The sequence below is a fragment of the Lynx canadensis genome, chromosome F1, assembly GCF_007474595.2.
Source record: "Lynx canadensis isolate LIC74 chromosome F1, mLynCan4.pri.v2, whole genome shotgun sequence".
Taxonomy (NCBI): domain Eukaryota; kingdom Metazoa; phylum Chordata; class Mammalia; order Carnivora; family Felidae; genus Lynx; species Lynx canadensis.
Window position 1 is genome coordinate 66,188,447 of NC_044319.2, and position 7,936 is coordinate 66,196,382.

The window sequence follows — 7,936 nt, forward strand, 5'->3', positions numbered from 1 at the left end:
GTCAAAAAAATTCTGTGATGTTTTCATACTAATAAATGATCAAAGATCTTTGTGGCATTGCTTTGTACGTGTGGATACATGGTAATTTGTTCTGTAAATTACTCGTTTGGGGTAATGACAGTCACTCACTGTGATAGACACTATTGCAGTGAATATCCTTGTTTCTAAGTCAACACTTTGGAGAGTGTTACAGTTGAGAGAGATCAAAACCTAAGGCTCTATTCAGAGTCAGACCATAACCTGGCAGAATTTTTCCCGAGAGATCCCAGTGGTCGTGCGAAGGGCCCATCAGCGGCCCGGGCACTACATCGCAGAGCACAAGGGAAGCAACCTCGCAGAAAAGAGTAATCTCCGTCACCCTTGCCTTCTAGGTAAGGAAGCCAGGATCAAACCCAGAGAGCCCTGGCTCACAGACCTCTTCTGTTTCACTAGCGTTTGGGTTTTGTTTCTTTTCCATTAAAAACTTTCCATTTGTGGACAAGATGGCTTCAGGCTCTTCTCTCTAATCCGTACCTTGGAAATACATAAACAAGCGGAAAGTAGGTGCCTAACAAAAGCTTACAGTAACGATCATAAATACACAGGGCGACAGAAATGAGGGGAACCCAGAGCTGCTGAGACAGGAAGAGGCAGATTGGAGGGCGGAGTGCTCTCTGGGTGAGACTTCTGCCCCCCAACACTGCTGTGAAGCGTTGACTCTAATACGCAACGGGTAGCCTTTCATGCATTTTTTGAATTCTTTCTTCTTAGTGATTTACAGGGTCTATTTTCAAACTACTATAAATACTTTATGAATAATATCTGGCAGTCTCCTAACCAATTGAGTATGTTCTGTTACATAATAAGCTCCCTCACGTCTTTCAGCAAGGAAAAAAACCCACCAAATTTGAATAAAGACATCACCCAGTGAATCAGGACACAATTAAAGTTTGCTTTAAATCTTTTCTTGTGGGGAGGGGACACCACACTCCTTCTGCTCAATTAAGAGAACCAGTTTCACAGTCTTCGGATGTTCTTTTTATTTTATTTTTTTTACACTTATTTTACACTTGGATTCCTAGGGAGCGGGTTCCCTGCAGCTCAGGCTTCTTTCCACGCGTTCTCACGAAGCGTGCTTCCCTGGAAAGAGCAGGCTGGCGGCTCCGTGGAACCCAAGTACCTTTCTCTTTGGCCTCCTGGTCTCTCTGGCCTTTTTCCCTCATGCACTTCAGGAAGCTGGCCCGGCTCTTTGAGGGCTTAATCCACTCAATACGCACGTTAATTCTCTTGGCGAGAAGCTTGCCCTTGACTGGTGTGTTTACAACCATTCGGACAGCATGCTGGGTGACGCAGCAGACTCTTCCAGATTGGCCATGGGAACCTTTGTGGGGTGCTGCTGTTGGGGCATTTCCGTCATGGCCGCAGTATCACCTTTCTGATGGACTCGCCCGTGGGTGGCCGAAGGGACCGCCCCACGTTTTCTAAAAGGCCTGGAGAACATGTCGGGGGCGCCCTCTCCTCTTTCCCTTGGTGAGTTACTGGAAGACGGCAGTTCTGCTAAAATTTGGTTGCTTCAATAAACAACTGCCGAATAATAGAAAGAAAACAACCAAAAAGAATTTTCAAAATTCTGTTGTGTAAACTCAAGAGTCTGATAGCACGATTGAAGGGTGGGAGGGAGTTGTTTCGAAACATAGAAATGAGTGTTGTCAGTCATCCTTGTAAGTGAGTAACGGGCAGCAGAAAACGGAAACAGAGCATATGACTTTCGGGACAGCCTGCCCCCAGGCCACGGCCACCACGGAGAGGATGGCTGTGCCCCCAAGTGTGCTGGGCTTGGCAAATTCACCAGGCTGTCTTCACCAAGGGCTATAAATAAAAAGGCTATTAATGCAATTTGACTTGGAAATGAAGTCTTAGAAAGGACTGAAATTTACCAGCCAAGGCTCAGCCGACCGTGAGACCGTCACAGCCAAGGGCAGCGTAGTAGCAGGTGCAGGTGGACCAAACAGAACACAGCCAAATACACTGCCCACCAAGACTATCGGGGAAGATGAGCTCACACGTGCAGGGAAGGTGGCTTCTGATTCATGCTTCTCCACTCACGCTGGGGCGGCGGGGACAGCTGAACTCAGGACAGGGCACCAGCCGGAGCATGTGAGCCTGGGCTGCGATGAGAGTCTTCACCTCGCTGGACTCTGGGGTGCTCGGTGCTGAGTTCGGGGGGCTGGTTGGCTGGCTAACAAACGAATCATGAAGCAGCAAAGTCCCAAGTGACCCAGAGAAACTTTGCTTGGCTTTAAGACTCGTGAAGTCCAGACACAGAAGTGAATAGCGAGGCGGAGTTTGGTGGCTCTATTTACCAGAAGGTGAAGCCGAACAAGCCGTTGGGTCTCCAGGTTAAAGATGCTTCATCTCAGCAGTGTTACCTTTCCGGAGGTACGATTCCCAAAAATTCCAATCTCCCCCCACACACACACACACAAAGAAGAAAAAGGTCCTTTAAGCTAGCTCTAGAGATCTGGGATAAAGATCAGAATTATAAAGATCAGAACGCAAAAAACTTGGGGGGCTGTCATGCCCTGTGGCAATATGGGGAGGGGGGGACACCCATGTGAGAATGATGCTAAGGGACTGAGCTGAGATCGAGGTAGCCTTGTAAGGCTGACATCAAAAACCAAAGTCTAGGGTCTGTGAAGCTCCAGCAACCTGGGAAACCACCCTCCCTTTTGAGTGGGGACCTCAAAGACTGCCAGTCTTAGTAAGAGGGAATCGGAAGGAAGCGGGCCCTCCTACCGACGGGTGCCTGGTTTCAGGTCATTTGGTTAAATCCATGCTTGGACGGGGAGTAAGGTGATCCCATACTGCTAGTGCCTCCAAAAGACCAATTTTTCCCAAAATGGATTTTAGCAGCTAAATATGCTTGGGAAAAAATAAAATCAACTGAGTCTTCAAATCAATTCTAGAGATTATTTTCCAAATGCAATAAGCACACAAAGACAGGCCCACAAGGAAACAAGACACGAGTCACACTTGGAAGAAGGAAGGAGACACAGGTCACGCCTATGGTTGGCTGATCGGGACCGAAGTAGACAGAAGGCCCCAATAACCAATATTTGGAATGAAGAACATGCCATGATTATATATTCTGGAGTTATTAAAAATTGAAACAAGGGCCACCTGGGTGGCTCAGTCAGTTAAGCATCTGACTCTTGGTTTCAGCTCAGGTCAGGATCTCACAGTTTGTGAGTTCGAGCCCCACGTAGGGTTCTATGCTGACAGTGTGGAGTCTGCTTGGGATTCTCTCTCCCCCATTCTCGCTCTGCCCCTCCCCTGCTCATACTCACTCTCTCTCTCTCTCTCTCTCTCTCAAAATAAATAAATACCCTTAAAAAATTAACACGAGAAGATAATACACAATCTTAGTAAATATGAAACTTAGATGAAATGGACAGTTCCCAGAAAATTTTTTTTTCCAGGAAGAAACATTGAAGACAAAACTGAAAAAGACACCATCTGAGAAAGAACACCTAAGTACTGCTGTAAGTTATGAACGAAATTGAACCAGTGGTTTAAAACTCACGACAAAGAAAACTCCAGGCCCAGGTAGTGTTGCTGACAATCCTACCAAGTGTTTTGAAAGAAATAATAGCAATTGACACAAACACCCGCCATATTCGAACCAGGGAATGCGCTTCGTGAGCGACTGTGTGAAGCAAGTGTAGTTTTTATCACATCTGTTGCCCTTTTCTAGAGGAGCTTGTATAGTTTTTTTGCAGGTCTTTAGGGATCTCATTTCTCCTGTGGGGCCGACAGAGCTCTGGGAGTTCCCAGCTGCACTCACGACTGCTTCCCCAAGACCAGCCCAGCTCCTGTGGGTATCCTCGTGGCCACACCGCTGGGAAGGCTGTGCAATTTTCCCAAAGACTCAGGGAAAAAACCATTAATTCAGTAATACCAATGTCATTTGGGCATCCCAGGGTGAAAATTCGCTTCTAATTCTATTTTCCATCCCCCAATTCAGCCCAATACACTGAATGGTTTCTGCAGTGAGGGGGTTCTGGGTTTCAGGGTTTCCGCAATGAGATTAAACAGTAACCTAAGATCTTCCAACAGTATAATTACATCGAGATGCCACAGATTTTCCTGTACACTCCTTCCCTTGTCGGCATCCCTAGGAAGAAAGTGAGGTTCAAAGATCGGATCCCCCTGTAAGAAAAATTCCGGACACATTAAATCGAAATACAGTAAAACCTTGGATTGCGAGTAACGTGTTTCGAATACATTTTAACTTGATAAACGAGCGACGTCTTGCAATACGAGTCGTACACGATACTCAATGTCACACGATCCCAACTGAGCAAATGGGTCCTTGAAATTCGCTTTGATATACAAGTGCTTTGGATGACAAGCATGTTTCCAGAATACATTATGCCCCCGCACCCACGTTTAATGTCTCCAAAGCCCCTAACGCAGACCCACTCACATATGAGGCCAGGTAAATTCTCGTTGGCACCAGTAGGATGCCAGTCGGTTAACCCAGAACCTTTGGACATAAACTCAGTGGCGAGAAACCTTCCAGCAAAAGGTTAATGTGGGCACCAAACGCTTACTATTTTGGGAGCTGGTGGGAACCACTTACTCTGTGCCGTCCCCCTGGCTTTCACTTCCCCTCTGAGTAAGATATGACACTGTGGTTGTGGACCGAGGGGAGGTGTGAGTGACAGCGTCCATATCCTCCACCAAGCAGACGGGCTGCTGCCTGGGGGGGTCTGCACCAGCCTGAGGACCCCGGGAGGGGTTTTTGCCTTGTGCCGCACATTCAGTCCAGGCGGAACACGCATCTCAGCGGGTTCTGGAAACTAAACTGCCACATGTGTTTCTGAAGCGCGTGCCTCGACCGGTCCAGTGAGACTCGATCCTTCCTACGTGTGCTCCCCAAGAACCTGAACTTCCTCCCCCTTTTTTAACTTCCTACATTTGTTGGTCACGTCCTCAGAGGCACAGACAAAGCCCCGCGTGCCCATTTATAATAACTACATAATCTTGACCCTTACCCACTGGTTCTTCAAATTCGTTCACCCCTGAGCCTAGGGAATACCGCAGGAATTCAAGACTGAGCCTCCAATTTGCATCGTGGGCCTTCACACAGGGTGGAGTTTGGGGAGACTGATGCAGGAGACTTGCTAGGCCTGACGTGAGCAATTTGAAGCTAGATTGTTTCTCGTGTTTTGTAGCTCACAAGGAAACTTACAGCTCAAAAATATTCTGGTCACCAGGGCCTTAAAAAGCCTCACAGATTTCTAGTTTGACTAAAGCATGCCGTAGCGCTGAAGCTGTGAGTGCCCTGGAAAGTTACTCAGGCTACCCTGGCCTCTGTGGGGTCACCCCTGAGCCCCCCAAGGCTCCGCTGCCGGGCAGACCCCGTGGTCATCCCTGTGCCTCCTGCCCACAGGTAAAGCCCTGCCTCGTTCGCTCCTGCTCAAAGGGATTTCCCCAACTCTCTTCAGGCCCCCGATGAGGCTATTGAACCCTTTCCTTACTGGTGTCCATGGGGTAGTCCTGCCCTGTAGAAGCATCCACTGGTCTATTTCATAAAAGCACCACAAGCCGATGTCACCTAGCAAGGTCACAAAGCCATAAGCCTCAAGGCTGTGGGCTCAGTAAACTTAGAAGGGAGGTTCAGTATGAGCCTCTTTCTTCTGCAAATGCCCTGCTCTCACTAAATCCCAACGCTGAAAGCCCACCTTGTGAATATGCCGCTCCTTTGTTTTTCTTTCTGTTCTGTTTAAGCCTATGCTCCAAATTTTGTGTCTCGGAGAATTTGCTCTCGAAATTCTAGATTCCCTCCAGGGCAGGGGAAGGTCTGTGCCTGCACGGAGACTAGACCTCTAGTCTTGCGTCCAAGGTGGAAAGTGTGGAGCTGACTTGGCATGCCTCATTTATTACTCGCCCAGATTTACCAGGTGAATCATTTCACTTCTCCCAGGATGGAGCGAGCTGAGGAGACAGCCACGTGCATACACACGGCATGGGACGGGTGCCCCCGACGCAACGCTCACGAAGTTATTCACGCACGTCGGAAGTGATCCTGTCCGGTTAGGCCTGCCATACGTAGCAACTAAAAGTACAAAACTTCTAGTTACATTTGAATTTCAGACACACAAGGACTGCTTTTTTGGTGTGAATTTATCCCAAATATTGTACGAGACACAGCGACAATAAAAATCATGCGTTTTTTGTATGCAATTCGAATTTACTGGGGACCCTGCATCTGGCAACACTACACTTAATGGCACGCGTCGGGCTAGAAGCTGAGACTATAACATGCACACGATGTGTCCTCGCCTTACGGAGGGGAAGATCGAAATCCAATATTTTTGGCACCACGTGGCAACAGCATCCAAAAGGCTGCTTTCCGAGCACCTCTTTCCAGGCACAGGAAACGATGGTTGGCAAGAATCAACATCACCTCCGCCTCTGACCGTGGAATTGAATTGTATTCGTTCACATGTAGAGTAAGTCTGACTCGAACACACTACATCTCAGAGCTACATTCAATCGACTCTTTCTTCTGCTGACAGTTGTGCCGGATGCAGAGAATTCAAAGCTGAGCCGGCGCCATTTCCCTCCCCAAAGGTGCTTACACTACTGGGGATATTGTCAAAGACACAAGACATTGTGCTGCACCGTCCAAGTGTACGCTCTGCAGAGGAAATCGGGGTGTCATTGAAGCACCCACGGTGAACACCCAGCTCAGATTCAGTAGGGAAGACCTCTCAGAAGAGGTGGCATCCACACTCTGTCTAATCAATAGTTGACAATAACCCCACACTACACGACAAATGGAGTGCAGTTTTAATAAATAGTTTCATGTAGTTTAGAGCGATGTAACTGATACCTCATCTCCAGACTATCGCAGAAACCTTTAACTGGAAGTGACTAAGGAAATATCCTTTAAAATTTTTTTTAACGTTTCTTTATTTTTGAGAGACAGACAGAGACAGAACAGAAGCCGGCGAGGGGCAGAGAGAGAGGGAGACACAGAACCTGAAAGAGGCTACAGGCTCCGAGCTGTCAGCACAGAGCCCGACACAGGGCTCGAACTCACGGACCATGAAATCACGACCTGAGGCGAAGTCGGAGCCACCCAGACACCCCAGGCACCCAGGAAACATCTTAATGTCTGAACTTCTTCAGTTGTCATCCTGCGCTTTGTCGTTCATTGGTCTTCCACTCATTCAGCAACCACTTGTTGACAAATCACCATATGACAGAGCTCTGGACGTGGGCACTGAAAACACAGTGGGATTTGGGATATGAGGAAGATTGTAGCGCGGGAAGCCCTGCACGCTCCTTCTTCCCGCAAACACACCAACTCAGGAATGGCTCACAGACAAATTCCCTTTGTGAGAGAAATCGGAAACTAACGAAAGGCTTCTACGTCCCATGAGAACATGAACTGAGACCCACCAGAGCCAGAAGGGAGATTTGAGTCCAGGGGACTCTGCCTCTGACACAGCAGCACGAGAGCAGGAAGAGAGTCCCTAGAACCCAGCTTCACCCAGGGGAGGTGGGGGTTGGCTCCTGCATCTGGAGCCGCTGTTTCCTGCCTTTGGCCAGTCTGGAGCACCAATGGGTCTAGCCACTCAGGGAAGTGTGGGGAGTCTGCAGATGGCACTGGAAGGTGTCAGTGATCCTCCCCCCTGCTCAGCACATAGGAACAAGGCAAAAATCCCGGTTTTCAGCTTCCCCCCGGGGAGGGAAAGAGTCGTAGAGTGCCCCAGAATCTCTGACGGGCTGATTGGTAGGGGTTTCCTCCTGCATGGGGCCAGTCTGCGAAGACCTGGGAAGGTGTCTTCTTTGTCTAATGAACAGACACCTACCCAGAGAGTCAAGGAAAATGAAGAGCCAAAGACATGACAAACACAGTAACACTTTAAATTTCCACGGGGCG